The following is a 17,912-nucleotide window of genomic DNA, read 5'->3' on the forward strand; positions in this document are numbered from 1 at the left end:
TTTGCTACTGTTATGAATTGTAGTATAAATATCTGTGTTTTTCAATGGCCTTAGATGACCTCTGTAAAAGAGCTGTTGACCCACAGATTGAAAACCACCATTCTGGTTTGTCATGGAAAAGACTATTCTAGTCACTGAAACTGAAGAATGGTGTATGTTGTGCTTTCCCTCATTCATTAGAAAGAAAGATGTAGAAAGAATGAGAGGACCTCAAAGCAATGTGAAGATGAAGGTCATGATGGAAAGCCGGCAGCACACACGATGGAATCTCTAAGGCATGCTAGGATTTGAGGGTGAGATCTCAATGTGACACATTATCCAGAGAGCATCAAAGGGGAGCAGAAGCTGGTGGCATTGTGTGGATAAAATATAAGAAGTTCAAGACAGAAAATGAAATGTAATTGAATAAAATGTTTTCTGAGAATATGACCTGTGACTGGGAGATTGAATTTTCTCTTCCCATATTAAAGAACGCTGTGGTAAAGAAAAACAATTAAGACAGCCATGGAAAGCACGTAAGTGTCAGTACTCTTTCCAAGTTTAAATTGAAAGATGATTTTGGGTTCATTGAATAACAAAATTTAATGAGCCATCTTTTGAATGAGTTAAGTGTAAATTAACCAGAAATACTCATACTTGGCAACCATCTCCTCCATAAAGTAATTTCATTTTGTCAGGGTGTTGCTAATTTAAACAAGATGACCTACCCCACACATGGTATTCTTGCGTTGCTAGCAGATTCTTCACAAATGGCATCGTAATTTCCAAGAGACATTCCAGAAGACATACACACAGCAGTGACAGAACCCCGACACGCCCCACAACCTTAGCTCTTCATGTTCACCCCGGCACCTCTTCTCTTCCATTGAGAAGATATTGTCTGCAAGGGACAAAATGTCAGTGCTGAGGCTAGTGGGGCAGGTGGTGATGAAGTGCCTATCTGTTCCTCTCAGCATCACCATTTCTTCTTCCGTGTTCTCAGACATCTGGATTTGTTGCATTATCTTTACTGCTGTGTCATGCCCCCATCTTGCCCTTTACATCATGAGGGATGACCACTACTGGGACTGGTGATGGCACAAGACTAAGTCAAGTGTCAAAGAATTCTGCTGCTGTTGATGATCTTTTCTCCAGACACTGGGACAGTTAGTGAAGCAGAGGTGACACATTGCATGAACAGGTCCTTTACTAATAGCCATGGCCAAGCAAATGAGAGGACATCAATGAACAAGTAGGTCCTGGATGTTTCTGCTGTGCTGGGTGTACAACAAGCTCTCTTCAAGGCACTTACAAACGGACTCAAAAGAGATGCCAAACAAGGAAGAGGAAGAGAAGTGTGCAGAAGAGGAGGAGGAGGAAGAAGAAGAGTGTTGAGGGAGAATCGCTGACTGTGTTCATCTAAGGATGTTAAGAATGGAATGTATTGAGGGAATCAGACAGGCTTGTTAGTATTCTAGGACTGAGTTAAGAATCTACACAGACATAGTTTCATCTAGTCCTGACAATTTAACAGCAGACCGCTGTTGTTTTCTCTGTTTAAATGACCTAGCAATGGTGGCGTGTTTCTCTCCCCATGGTCCTTTCTACTTTGGAGGCTAATCGTTTCAAGCTCCAAAGCTCTAAGACTTGTTAAAAATCACAAAATGTAGGGAAGGGTACCAACAAGTCATAGTTAATAGCTATAAACTGCATACAGCTGATGCAGTGACATTGGGGCTGAAGGTCTCCCAAGGTTCGAGTATGACCTCCCCACAATCACTACCATGGGGCCCTCCTGAATCTTTAGTTCTTATGGGGTTGTTGGATCGCTGTGCTGTACAGGTGACGCTGTGATGCTGAATGCCTGGGAGGCCATGAGTTAGTGTAACCTCCCTTGATGGATGTGGACATCCTCAGAGTCAGACATATGCAGAGTAAGCAGGCCCCTATGTAGCATCCCTTACTCTCCTGGGTACCAGACATGAACGTGGTACACACAGACATAGGCCAAACACTTATAGGCAGAAAATAAGCTAGATACAGCTAGAAAAAACACTTTAAAGCAGAAAGTAGAATATAAGCATTCATCTCGCCTTCCTGACTCTGGACACAATGTGACCACTACCCTGCTCTTATCTTACCTTCATGCCTTGATGCATTGCATCTCCTGACCTGCAAGCTAAACCACATCATCCCTCCCTCCATGCCTCCCTCTTTCCCTCCTTTTCTTCCTTCCTTTCTTCTTTCCTTCCTTCCTTCCTTCCTTCCTTCCTTCCTTCCTTCCTTCCTTCCTTCCTTCCTTCCTTCCGTTTTTCCTTACTTCCTTAACTAACTTGCCTTTGTTGGGCTATTTTGTGACAACACTTTGAGACAGGAAACTAATACTGATATAGACTTGAGATTCAAAATAAAAAGACTGGCCATGAACCAGTTGAAACAGACCTAACCAGTCCTAGACAGCAAGTAGTTTGTAAGCCTCTCATCTCTGTTCTTGCTGTTCTCCACGTTCTTGCTATCAGTTTCCCTCTTTGCTCTCCCTGAACATCAAGACATCACTTAAATTTGCTGTTTGCCTTGCTTAGTTAGAAACATTACTGAGAAAGAACTATGTTATATGTTGGTATAATATAGTCTTCTTTCTCTGAGTCTTCTTTCATGGTGATAAAGTTGGTGGTAGCATCTTAGTTGAAGGTGTACTTTGAGTCTTCCTACTGTTCCCCAAATGAAAATTTCTGTTAATTACTGTGGTGTGTGTGTGTGTGTGTGTGTATGTGTTAATTTCAAATAAGGAAAGCAGTATTACCCTGCCTGTCAAAGGAATTGGCAATAACAAAGTAGGAATTTTGATCATCAATCTTCTGTCCTTTGAAATGGTTCTTCCTATCTCTCAATAGCCACACCCACATATGCAAAAGAGTCTCACACAAAGTAATGGTATTTTCTCAAGGCAAAGACAAGGGTGCTCAGTTACTGCTGAGGGGCATTATTACAGGATTCTTGGTCCATAGAATAAGATGTATCTAATGTAACCAGAGAATGGATCATGGTCAGGATTACAATAGAGCACTAAAATTTGTTCATAGCTACTTTTTATAGTATGATCTTAAGTCCCTGTGTCTTGCAGCTTCATGTCCCAGATTATTACAAGACAGACATGAGTTTACACCTCCTACAACTGCCGCTCACATTCATTTGTCAGTAGTACTTAGTGTCACTGTGAATGGAGACCTTGTACAACTTGCCTGTGTGTGTTACAGCCTTTTGTGACACTGCCACAGCTGTGTGGGATTCATGGTTTGCTGGTGCCTTCCATGTAATTTTAATTTTTCAATAAGTTTTAAAACTCCTGAGCTTGAGCCGACTAACCTTCAAAAGAGAAAGGGCTAAGGTGTGAGAAATGCATGCCGCTACTGTCAGATTGCTGAAGTTCAAGTCGGTGTTCAACACATATGAGAAGCATTAAAACACTGAGTAGCTTGGAACCAAGGAATGTAGCCATTCTGAAGTACTGATGCAACAGGGCACACCAGTAGCCAGGTTTGGGGTAGACATGGTTGAACCTACCTTAGTAGAAACCCCAATGATTTCATCAAAGACCTTTGTTTCTCCAAACAGACCTGAAGATAGGTCTGTTTTTCTTTCCAAAATAAGGAGAATTGGAAAACATCGCAGTCAAACAAACACAGGGGCAGAGATGAGAGAGAAAGGGTTCCTAAGGAAGCAGAAAGATCACAAGCATCGAAGACAAGTTTGTCTTTTGCCTTGTGATCTGAAGTTCTCAGAAGCGGTGAAGAGACAGCAGACCATCTGGCTAGCTGAGGAGGACACTCTGTCTGCTGAGCAATGATAGACCATTGCACAGCAAGAGCTGAAGTTCTCTTTCGCCTCATTTACTGCCCACAGGAATCAACCTCCTTGCTTGACGCAACAAACTTAATCTCTGGATAAAGCTCTTGGAATGCAAGCTAAACTTGACAGCAGCCTCCACCAAGTCTAAATCTAAGCGTGTGGCAAAAATATCATCTACAGTCTGAAAGAACAGACACAGCCCAATCGCCTTTATAAAATGTATCATCGATTTCTCTGTCCTAGGTGTACCTGCTATTGAAGATCATAGATCCTAATTCAAAGTTAACTCAGTCACTGGTGGGGGGGGGGCAATGCCATTCAGAGTGAGGCACACCCATAATCTATTCTGAGTGCAATTCCAACACAGGCTAAGACCCCTGGAAGCATGAGAAGACTCCTTCATTTTCTCAGAACTTTCAAGCATGCAAAGGTGCTTCTCTTCACAGATGCTGGGGTATCAATATTTAATATTAATCATTCTTAGAATTATTAATCTTAGAATTATCCATCCCCATCATTTACAAAAACTATATTCAAATAGTTGTAATGACTATTATTCATTTTGTTGTCTTTAGAACAATATGATTTTTTAACATACTATATAAAAAAAAATTAGGTTTTGTTTTGTCTTGTTTTTATCTTGAGATAGAGAAAAGAACCTATTATGATTTTATGTCTTGAGGGTTTTTGTTGTTGTTTACTTCCATATTTTTGATAGTGATAATATGTTCCTTGTACTGTCATGAAAATATAATAATTATTACTAAAATATGATTATTCACATTGAATCTGGGGTGTAAAACACTACCATCATTCTTTCTGAGAAAAAAAAATGTCCTTTTAGAAATAAAATGGTGTAAGGATTAATAAAAGAATTATATAGCCAAACCCTGATTGGCTCTGTATTGGGGGAATTCTCGCTAAGTGACTTTTAGGACCCAAATTATTAACTCAGCACATTCCCATGTCATCTCCTTTGGGTGGCACATTCATTGCCTTGTGAAGCTCTCCAGGGAAGGCCCTGGGACCAGCAGGATCAGCACCATTCCTAGTTTCCTGCCATTGTTGGCACAGCACACCATGTTGTCTTTGTGTTTGTTTTGCTTCCTTACCAAGAAAATATTTGTTTATTAAATTTTCCTTTAAAATGACCAAAGGTTTAAGTTAAGAAAGCCTCCATTTAGAGAAAATGCATGCCATGTGGTTTTATAGCACAAAGAACTTAGGCGGGGGGGGCGGGGGGGAGGAGTTAAGACAGGATGTATATCTAATGTACAGTACAGGACTGGAATTAATAGAATGCTGACATCAACCAAATTTATGTGAAAACGAGTCGATTTTGACTGCTTTTGTCACACAATAAAGTAACAACGTGACCTGGCTGATATATTAATCAACTCCTTATATGACTCAAGTTTTATCCCATAATATGGTGTAAACTTCAAATATACAGAGTGAAGTTTACTCTAAGAACTATTTATCATTCAAAATTCATGCCATTTGTCCCTCTCGGGACATGCTTAAGCCTTTTTGTTTATTTTTAATGTGCATTTTAAATAGTTATCCATTTAAAATGATCCCATATGTTTGTAATACAATTTTCAAACACCAACAACTCCTTAGCCATTTTGAGGGTGTTTCCTCTTTATTCTAATTCACAATGACACTGGTTCGTGCCACAATATAAAACCTGACTTTAACTGTCATGTATTAATGAGGAAAAATAAAAATAAATTAGATTCTTCTGGTTTTCCTAGTTTCCTCCAACTCCTCAAGGAGCAATTAAGGAGTCACTGAATCCTGCTCCTTTGAATTTGTGAGCCTATATTTTTCCTCTAAAATTTGCTGTAATATTGGTGTGACATTAGACAAGAAATAAAAATCTAATTGTGCAGTGAGTTCTTGATTAGATGTCATGCTATCTTCTCCTCGGTAGGTTTCAAGAATAACTCACCTCCACTTTCTTTTCTTTATATGGACATTAATATACAGCTAAGCAGCCAGCCTTGCACACTGTCAGCTAAGGAACCAGTCCCAGTTAGTTCCTGTATGGCACTTATATAATATACCGATTTCAAGGTAGTCTCACTGTCATTGATTGTTATCAATAGATACTATTATTTAAGTAATACATAGTGAGTGCATAACTATTAATGTGTAAAATTGAGAAAACATGAGATATATTCACTGTGGGAATTATTAATAACGTGTAAGCAGACAAAATACCTAGAAATCACTCCCTTGACATAGTTGCAATGCCCAGGATTCTGACAGAGCAATGAGGTAATGGGCTTGTGGGAAGTAAGTTCTCTGACTGAGCTATAATCTCATTGACAAGAAAAATGCTTTGTAACACTGGTATGAATGTAGACATAAACACAGGTAGAGATCACATTTATATATAAGGTATTCATTTAATTTATTCTCAGACATTCGTATCATTTATATCTCAGGCATTATTATGGCTACTGTCTAGAATGGAACAGTGAACATGAAAGTGAGTATCTTTAAAAAAAAATGGTGGGGGCTGAAGAGACAGATAGCTCATCGGTTAAGAGCACTGACTGCTCTCCCAGAGGTCCTGAGTTCAATTCTCAGCAACCACATGGTAGCTTACAACCATTTATAATGGGATCTTATGTCCTCTTCTGGTGTGTCTGAAGACAGCTACAGAAAAGCATCTAAAGAAATGTTAAACATCCTTAGTCATAGGGAAATGCAAATCAAAACAACCTTGAGATTCCACCTCACACCAATGAGAATGGCTAAGATCAGAAACTCAGGTGACCTCAGATGCTGGAGAGGATGTGAAGAAAGAGAAACACTCCTCCATTGTTGGTGGGATTGCAGGCTGGTACAACCACTCTGGAAATCAGTATGGCAGTACATCAGAAAATTGGACATAGTATTACTGGAGGACCCAGTTACCACTCCTGGGGTGATATAAATTTCTGAGAATAAGTTAAATGAATACCTTATATATAAATGTGATCTCTACCTGTGTTTATGTCTACATTCATGCCAGTGTTACACAGCATTTCTCTTGGCAATGAGCCTATAGCTCAGTCAGAAAACTTACCACACCCAGAAGATGCTCCAACATGTAATAGGAACACATGCTCCACTATGTTCATAGCAGCATTATTTATAATAGCCAGAAGCTGGAAAGAACCCAGTTGTCCCTCAACAGAGGAATGTATACAGAAAATGCGGCACATTTATACAATGGAGTACTACTCAACTATTATAAACAATGAATTCACGAAATTCTTAGGCAAATGGATGGAACTTGAAAATATCATCCTTAGTGAGGTAATAAAATCACAAAAGAACACACATGGTATGTACTCCTTGATAAGTGGATATTAACCCAGAAGTTTGGAATACCCAAGATATAATTCACAGACCACATAAAGCTTAAGAGGGCAGACCAAAGTGTGGATACTTTGGTCCTTCTTAGATAGGGTATTTTGTAAGCACAGAGACAAAGTGTGGAGCAGAGACTGAAGGAAAGGCCATTCAGAAACTGCTCCACCTGGGCATCCATCCCATATACAGTTACCAAACCCAGACACTATTGTGGATGCCAACAAGTGGTTGCTGACAGGAGCCTGAAATAGCTATTTCCAGAGAGGCCCTGCCAGTGCCAGACAAATACAGAGGTGGATGCTCTCAGTCAACCATTGAACTGAGCACAGGGTCCTCAAAGGAGGAGCTAGAGAAAGGACCCAAGGAGCTGAAAGGGTTTTACAGCCCCAAAGGAGGAACAACATTATGAACCAACCAGCACCCCCAGAGCTCCCAAGGACTCAACCATCAACCAAAGAGTACACATGAAGGGACCCATGCCTACAGCCACATGGGTAACAGAGGATGGCCTGGTAGGACATCAGTGAGAGGAGAGGCCCTTGGACCCATGAAAGTTCATTGCCCCAGGGTAGGGGAATGCCAGGTCAGGGAAGCAGGAGTGGGTGGGTTAGTGAGCAGGGGGGAGGGAGGATGGGATAGGGGGTTTTTGGAGGGTAAAGGAGGAAAAGAGGATAGCATTTGAAATGTAAATAAAGAAAATATCTAATAAAAAAGAGAAAAATCCATGGGGTATAATCAAGAAAAATTTGAGACATTTATAGTCATGAGTGTTTACATTCTTAAAAATAGAAATAATCTGACACATAGTTATAAAAAGAGCACTCAGGAGATGGAGGTGGGAGAGTTAGAAGTTCAAATTCAGCTTAGACTGCATAGTAAGGTCAGGCCATCCTGGGCTACAAGGAATCCTGTCCCCAAAGAACCAAAAGAGGAAAAAAAATGCAGATAAATGGCCTGGCGGGAGGGGGGGGTACCTCCGAGACTAGCAAAAGAATCAAAACAGATCCTGCTATACCACTCCTGGGCATATACCCAAAAGATTCCCCAGCATGTAATAAGGATACATGTTCTACTATGTTCATAGCAGCCCTATTTATATTTGCCAGAAGTTGGAAAGAACCCAGGTATCCCTCAACAGAACAATGCATGCAAAAAATGTGGTATATCTACACAATGGAGTCCTATTCAGCCGTTAGAAACAATGAATTCATGAAATTCTTAGGCAAATGGATGGAGCTGGAGAACATCATACTAAGTGAGGTAACCCAGACTTAAAAGATGAATCATGGTATGCACTCACTAATAAGTGGATATTAACCTAGAAAACTGGAATACCCAAAATATAATCCACACATCAAATGAGGTACAAGAAGAACGGAGGAGTGGCCCCTTGTTCTGGAAAGACTCAGTGAAGCAGTATAGAACAAAATCAGAACAGGGAAGTGGGAAGGATTGGGTGGGAAAACAGGGGGAGGGAAGGGGACTGATGGGACTTTCGGGGAGTGGGGGTCCAGAAAAGGGGAAATCATTTGAAATGTAAATAAATATATCAATAAATTTAAAAAAATCAAAAACCAAAACCAACCCCCCTCCAAAATAAAAAAAAAAAAAAATCCTAAACTAAACTCAAAGTTTGAAGGAGGAAACAATACCAAGCATAACAAAAATAAATCAAACAGGATAACCCACGGGGGGGGGGGGGAGACAATCAATAAAATGAATTCTTTGAAATAAATAAATAAAATCAGCTAAATGAAATCAGAACTAAAAATGGAGACATTACAACAGATGCCTCAGAAAATGCAATGCCATAAGAGAGCATTGTGGTTGACTGTGTGCCAGTGAGCTAGATAACCAAGAAGCAGACACATTCCCAGAAAATGCTCACGTTGGGAGGAGACAGAAAGCTTGAGAAGATCAGTAACAAATGAAGACATTGAAGAAGTAATTAAAACCTTCCACCACCGCCACCACCAAAGCCCAGGACCAGATGGCTCCACGGCTTTCTTCTAACAAACATACCAAGGATTATTACCAATACTTCTTAAATTTTTCCAAAAATATACAACTAAAGGGAATACTTCCAAACATATTTTATTAAGCCATCTTCCTAATGCCCAAGCCAGAACAAGGAAAAAAAAACCAATAACTCATGTATTTAAAACTAGTTTAACATTTTTATATTAGTATTCTGTGTGTAACAAGAAAAAAGAAATGTACATGGAAACGCCTCTCAGTACTTCACAGAAGAATACGTTGCTGGGAGGCATGCATACCTCTAAAAGCATCTAAAACTAATGAATCTGTTAGTGGGTGGCTACCACCGTTAGCATCTTGCTAAGGTTTGAAATATTAAGAGTCTGCTTTTCTCTCTTTGTTGCATCTACTATAAGAATGAGGAACATTCCCAGCAAGCAGATTATCAACATTCCAGAAAATGCAGAGTAGTTATTGTGGAGGGCCCTAAAGGAACCCTCCAGAGAGACTTTAATCACATCAATATAGATCTGAGTGTCCTTACAAAAAGAAAGATGCGGCTCCAGGTTGACAAATGGTTGGAAAACAAAGAAACTGGCCACTTCTGCGCCATCTACGGCCATGTTCAGAACGTGATCAAGGATGTTATGCTGGAGTTTTGTTTCAAGATGCACTCCTTGTGAGTTCACTTCTCCAGCAACGGCACTCTTCAGGAGAACCAGTCTTTGGTTGACATTTGAAATTCCTTGGGTGAAAAATACATCGAAGGTTCAGATGACAATGGGTGTTGCTTGATCTGTTTCTCAAGGCCAGAGGATGAATTAGTCCTTGAAGGAAATATTAAACTTGTTTTAAATTCAGCAAGGAGCTACAACAGTCAGGAACAAGGATAGCTGAGAAGTTTTGAATAGTGTCTATGTGCCAGAAAAAGCAACAGAGGAGTGGGCTGATGATTAAGACCTGTGTCACCCAGCTCCGCAAATCAGATCCTGTCTTTAGGACCAACAAAAGATTTATTAAAAGTTGTTTGACAATAATTTTGCTTTGCTTTCTCTGTTAGTGCTAGTGTTGAAACACTATCTTCAGTCTCACTAAAATGACATGAAATCACATGCCCAAAGAATTTCTGTTAATTAGTTAATGAGAATAGGATGCTAGTTATTTTCAAGTCTTACATGTAGCAACTGAATCTTACTATTTAGTTCACATTTTAGTGCTATTTTTTGTCTATTGAAACTTCAGGCATCTTCTCTCCAATGACTAAGCAGGCAGGTACAGCCAAAAGCTCAGGGAACACAGGAGTGGCAGAGTAGCTGGGACAGGGACCGTCTGGGCTCCACCTGCACCCAGGAGCTGGGCAGTGCCACAGCCATCTGTGCACCAATCCTGCCAGGGGAGAACTGCTCTGCAGGGAGTGACTTGTCTCCCAGGTTTAGGAGGTGAGGCACCATCTTCTCTCTGGTTACTGAGCAGGCAGGTACAGCCAGGAGCAAAGGGAACACAAGAGCAGCAGAGCAACTGGGACAGGGTCCCATCCAGGCTCCACTTGCACCTAGGAGCTGGGCAACACCACAGCACTCTGTGCCAGGGGAGAGCCAGTCACTCAGGGGTGCTGAGACAGGCTTGCAGGCCCACAGGTGGGAGAAGAGCCAGCCAGAGACAGCAGGACCAACTAACAGTAGAGATAACCAAAAGGTGAAAGATGAAAGTAGGAATGTTACCTACAGAAATCAAGGCAACATGGCAGCATCCAAATGCAGTTCTCCCGCAACAGCAAGTCCTGAATACCCCAACACAGCTGAAAAGCAAGATTTGTATTTAAAATCACAGCTCATGATGCTGAGAGAGGGCTTCAAGAAGGACATAAATAACTCCCTTAAAGAAATAGAGAACACAGATAAACAGGTAGAAGCCCTTAAAGATTTACAAGAAAGAACAATCAAACAGGTGAACAAAACCATCCAGGACTAAGAAATGGAGGTAGAAACAATAAAGAAATCACAGAGACAAACAACTCTGGAGCTAGAAAACCTAGGAAAGAAGAAAGGAGTCACGGATGCAAGCACCAACAACAGAATACAAAAGATAGAAGAGAGAATCTCAGATGAGGAAAATACTATAGAAAGCATTGACACAACAGTCAAAGAAAATGCAAAATGCAAAAAGCTCCTAATCCAAAACATCCAGGAATTCCAGGACAAAATGAGAAGACCAAACCTAAGGAATATAGATATAGAAGACAGTGAAGATTTACAACTTAAAGGGCCAGTAAATGTCTTCAACAAAATTATAGAAGAAAACTTCCCTAACCTAAAGAAAGAGATGCCCATGAACATACAAGAAGCCTACAGAACTCCAAATAGATTGGACCAGAAAATAAATTCCTCCTGTCACATAATAATTAAAACACCAAATGCACTAAACAAAGAAAGAATATTAAAAGCAGTAAGGGGAAAAGGTCAAGTAACATATAAAGGCAGACTTATCAGAACTACACCAGACTTCTCACCAGAGACTATGGTCCTAGGAAGAAGTCATAAAGACCACAAGGGGAACACAAATGCCAACCCAGGCTACTATATGCAACAACACTCTCAATTACCATAGATGGAAAAACCAAGGTATTCCATAACAAAAACAAATTTACACAATATCTTTCCACAAATCTAGCCCTCCAAAGGATAATGAATGGAAAACGCCAACAAAAGGAGGGGAACTACATACTAGAAAAAGCAAGAAATAAATCTTCTTTTAACAAAACAAAAAGAAGATAGCCATACAAACATAACTCCACCTCCACAACTCTAATAAGAAAAATAACAGGAAACAACAATCACTTCTCCTTAATATCTCCTAATATCAACTCAACTCAATTCTCTAATAAAAAGACATAGACTAACAGACTGGATACATAAGCAGGACCCAACATTTTGCTTCATACAAGAAACTCGCCTCAGGCACAAAGACAGACACTACTTCAGAGGAAAAGGCTGGAAAAGATTTTTCCAAGCATATGGTCAAAAGAAGCAAGCTGGTGTAGCCATTATACTATCAAAAAAAATCGACTTTCAACCTAAAGTAATCCAAAAAGATAAGGAAGGACACTTCATACTCATCAAAGGAAAAATCTGCTAAGATAAACTCTCAATTCTGAACATATATGTTTCAAATACAAGGGCACTCACATTCATAAAAGAAACTTTACTAAACCTCAAAGCACACATTGCACCCCACACAACGATAGTGAGAGACTTCAATGCCACACTCTCATCAATGGACACATCAGGGAAACACAAACTAAACAAAGAAACAGTGAAACTAGCACAAATTATGAACCAAATGGATTTAAGAGATATCAATAGAACATTTTTTTCACAAAACAAAAGAATATACCTTTTTCTCAGCACCTCACAGTATCTTCTCTAAAACTGACCATATACTCGGTTACAAAACAGACCTCAGTAGGTATAAGAAGATTGAAATAGTCTATTCCTTAATATCTCGTAAAAACAATGGACTCAACTCCCCAATTAAAAAAAAAACATAGACTAACAGAAATAGTTCTCATGTAAATCTTCAATTTTATCAGAAAATGTTTGTAATTCCCCTTTTAATTAAGTTAGTAATGCTTTTATGTCGACCATTTTATATGCATTATTTTTCATGATAATCTTCAATTTTAATATGCCTTTCTATATATTTCCTCTATTTTATCAGAAATGTTTTCGATGTAAATTTTGATTTGTTTCTAATTCCACCTTTAAGTAATTTAGGGTTTTTATATCTACCATTTTATATGTAAAATTTTCCATGAAATAGTAAATTTTAATGTGTTTGTCTATATATTTCTTGAATTTTACCAGAAATATTTTCCATGTAAATCTTCAATTTATCTGAAAATGTTTATAATTCTACCTTCAATCAACTTAGAATTATCTTTATGCCTATCATTTTATCTATATAATTTCCATGATAACTTTTAATTTTAACATGTATCTCTATATATTTCTTCAATTTCATGAGAAATACTTTCCATGTAAATCTTCAAGTTTATCGGAAAATGTTTATAATTCCACTTTCAATCAACTTAAGAATACTTTTATGCCTAGCATTATTATATCAATATAAAATTTTCCATGATAATCTTCAATTCTAACATGTTTTTCTACATTTTTCTACAATTTTATCAGAAATATTTTCCACATAAATCTTCAATTCTATCATAAAATGTTTCTATTCCATATTTCAATTAATTTAGCAATGCTTTACATGTCTACCACTTTACTCTTTAATTTTCCACGAAAATTGTCAATTTTAACGTGTTTATCTGAAATATTTCCCATGTTAACCTTTAATTTTATCATAGCGTTTTTAATTCCCTTGTCAATAATAAAAAAAGAAGAAGAAGATTGAAATAATTCCATGCACCCTATCAGATCACCACGGACTAAGGCTGGTCTTCAATAACAACAAAAACAACAGAAAGCCCACATACACATGGAAACTGAACAACACTCTACTCAGTGATAAGTTGGTCAGTGAAGAAATAAAGAAATTAAAGACCTTTTATAATTTAATGAAAATGAAGGCACAACATACCCAAACTTATGGGACACAATGAAAGCAGTGCTAAGCGGAAAGAGCATACACTAATACCTTAACAGCACAACTGAAGGCTCTAGAACAAAAAGAAGCAAATATACCCAAGAGGAATAGAGGGCAAGAAATAATCAAACTCAGGGCTGAAATCAACCAGGTAGAAACAAAAAGAACAAGCCGGGCAGTGGTGGCGCACGCCTTTGATCCCAGCACTTGGGAGGCAGAGGCAGGCGGATTTCTGAGTTCGAGGCCAGCCTGGTCTACAGACTGAGTTCCAGGACAGCGAGGGCTACACAGAGAAACCCTGTCTCGAAATACGAAAAAAAAAAAAAAAAAAAAGGAACAATACGAAGAATCAACCAAACCAGGAACTGGTCCTTTAAAAAAAAAAGGAAGATAGATAAACCCTTAGCCAAACTAACCAGAAGGCATAGAGACAGTATCCAAATCAGCAAAATCCGAACTGAAAAGGTAGACATAACAACAGATACTGAGGAAATCCAAAAAAGCATTAGATCCTACTACAAAAGCCTATACTCAACAAAAGTGGAAAATCTAGATGAAATGGATACCAGGTACCAAAGTTAAATCAGGATCAGATAAATGATCTAAACAATCCCATCACCCCTAAAGAAATAGAAGCAGTTATTAATAGTTACCCAACCAAAATAATAATAATAATAATAATAATTTTAAAAAAGCCCAGGACCAGGGTTCAATGCAGAGTTCTATCAGACCTTCAAAGAAGACCTAATACTAATATTCTTCAAACTATTCCACAAAATAGAAACAGATGGAACACTATCTAATTCATTTTGTGAATCCACTATTACTCTGATAACTGAACCACACAAAGACTCAATGAAGAAAGAGAACTTTAGACCAATTTCCCTTATGAATATCGATACAAAAATATTTAGTAAAATTCTTGCCAATGAATCCAAGAAGACATTAAAATGATCATTCACAATGATCAAGTATGCTTTATCCCAGGGATGCAGGGATGGTTCAATATACGGAAATCCATCAATGTAATCCACTATATAAACAAATTCAAAGAAGAAAACCACATGATCATTTCATTAGATGCTGAGAAAGCATTTGACAAAATCCAGCACTTCTTCATGATAAAAGTCTTAAGGAATTCAAGGCCCATACCTAAACATAGTAAAAGCAATATACAACAAACCAGTAGCCAACATCAAACTAAATGAAGAGAAACTTGAAGCAATCCCACTGAAATCAGGGACTAGACAAGGCTGTCCCATCTCTTCCTACCTGTTCAATATAGGACTCGAAGTCCTAGCCAGAGCAATTAGAAAACAAAAGGAGGCCAAAGGGATTCAAAGAAGTCAAATTATCACTATTTGCAAATGATATGATAATATGCTTAAGTGAGCCCAAAAATTCCACCAGAGAACTCCTAAACCTGATAAACAACTTCAGCGAAGTGGCTGGATATAAAATTAACTCAAACAAATCAGTAGCCTTCCTATACTCAAAGGATAAAGAGGCTGAGAAAGAAATTAGGGAAATGACACCCATCACAATGGTCGCAAATAATAAAATACTTGGTGTGACTCTAACCAAGCAAGTGAAAACTCTCTATGACAAGAACTTCAAGTCTCTGAAGAAAGAAATTGAAGATCTCAGAAGATGGAAAGATCTTCTTCTATGCTCATGGATTGGCAGGATTAATATAGTAAAAATGGCCATCTTGCCTAAGTAATCTACAGATTCAATGCAATCCCCATCAAAATTCCAACTCAATTCTTCATAGAGATAGAAAGAGCAATTTCCAAATTTGTCTGGAATAATAAAAAGCCCAGGATAGTGAAAACTATTTTCAACAATAAAATAACTTCTGGCAGAATCACCATCTCTGACCTCAAGCTATACTTGAGAGCAATAGTGATTACAACTGCATGGTATCGGTACAGTGATAGGCAGATCAATGAAACAGAATTGAAGACTCAGAAATGAACCCTTATATCTATGGTTACTTGATCTTTGACAAAGGAGCTAAAACCATCTAGTGGGAAAAAGACAGCATTTTCAACAAATGGTGCTGGGTCAACTGTCCCTCAACATGTAGAAGGATGTAGAAGGATGCAAATTCATCCATTCTTATCTTCCTGTACAAAACTCAACTTCAAGTGGATCAAGGACCTCCACATAAAACCAAACACACTGAATCTAACAAAAGAGAAAGTGGGGAAGAACCTGGAGCACATGGCAGAGGGGGAAATTTCCTGAATAGAACACCAATAGCTTATGCTCTAAGATCAAGATTTGACAAATGGGACCTCATAAAACTGCAAAGCTTTTGTAAGGCAAAGGACACTGTCAATAGGACAAAATGGCAACCAACAGATTGGGAAAAGATCTTTACCAATCCTACAATCCTACATCCTATAGAGGGCTAATATGCAATATATATATAAAACTTAAGAAGGTAGACTCAGAGAAACAAATAACCCTATTAAAAATGGGGTACAGAGCTAAACAGAGAATTCTCAACTGAGGAATACCGGATGGCTGAGAAACACCTAATGAAATGTTCAACATCCTTAATCATCAGGGAAATGCAAATCAAATCAACCCTGAGATTTTACCTCATGCCAGTCAGAATGGCCAAGATCAAAAACTCAGGGGACAGAAAATGTTGGAGAAGATGTGGAGAAAAAGGAATGCTCCTCCATTACTGGTGGGATTGCAAGATGGCACAACCACTCTGGAAATCAGTTTGGCGGTTCCTCAGAAAATTGCACATAGCACTACATAAGGACCCAGCTATACCACTTCTGGGCATATGACCAGAAAATGTTCCAACAAGTAATAAGGACACATACTCTACTACGTCCATAGCAGCCTTATTTATAATAGTCATAAGCTGGAAAGAACCCAGATGTCCCTCAACAGAGGAGTACTACTCAGCTATTAAAAACAGTAAATTCATGATATTTGTAGGCAAATCGATGGAGCTAGAAAATATCATCCTGAGTGAGGTAAGCCAATCACAAAAGAACACACATGGTGTGCATTGGCTGATAAGTGGATATTAGTCCAAAAGCTCGGAATACCCAGGATACAACTCACAGAACACATAGCTCAAGAAGAAGGAAGACCAAAGTGTGGATACTTTGATCTAAGGAAATTGGAAAGTGGATCAAAATACCAATGGCTCACAGCCAACCAATAAAATGAGCATTGGGTCCCCAATGGATCACCTAGAGAAAGCACCCAAGGAGATGAAGAGGTTTTCAGCCCTTCAGGAGGAACACTAATATGTACCAACCAGTACCCCCAGAGCTCCTACAGACTAAAGCACAAACCAAAGAGTACACATGGAAGGATCCACAGCTCCAGCTATATATGTAGCAGAAGATGACCATTTCAGGTATCAATGAGAGGAGAAGCCATTGGTCCTGTGAAGGCCAAATTCCCCAGAATAGGGGAATGCAAGTCAGAAAATTGTGGAGAGGGTGAGCAGAGAGAGGGGGAATGGGATAGGGGGTTTTCGGCGAGGCAACTCAGAAAGGAGATACTATTTGAAATATACATAAAGCAAATATCTAATAAAAAAAGAAACTTCAGAAACAATATGTACAATAAAATTATTTTTCAAACCCTGCTTTTTTTTTATCCTAGACCACTATTTTTGTCCCAGACCACAGTTATTCCGTACCTGATATACACCAATTATGGCAGTGTACCAAGCTCTATGCTAAGTTGTGAGAAAATAAGGATACAGATAAGAACCAGTACAAATAATATGTTATTCAACCAATAGCCAACATGAATAATGGAGTCTCTGGAGAAATGTACAACACTATGCTTTCCACGAGTGGGAACGAATGATGGACCTTTAGAGAACTCTTTCTGGAGAAAATCAATTGAAACCAATTAGTGTTCCTCTGTAAATGATTTTCCCTTTATTCCACTTGTGTTGCTTTTACCTAGATACACAAATACTTAGAATAAAGAACCACTTCTGGATTTGCAGCTAAATTAATTCAAATAATTAACATCTGGTGAATTAAACAGGAGGCATTGTGGAACACCTTAGTTCTAGTAGAGGATCTAATATCTAATATCCTTTCTTTCCATCCCAACAGGTGAAAACACACCCTGAACAG

This window comes from Apodemus sylvaticus, chromosome 21, assembly GCF_947179515.1.
Source record: "Apodemus sylvaticus chromosome 21, mApoSyl1.1, whole genome shotgun sequence".
NCBI classification, from domain to species: domain Eukaryota; kingdom Metazoa; phylum Chordata; class Mammalia; order Rodentia; family Muridae; genus Apodemus; species Apodemus sylvaticus.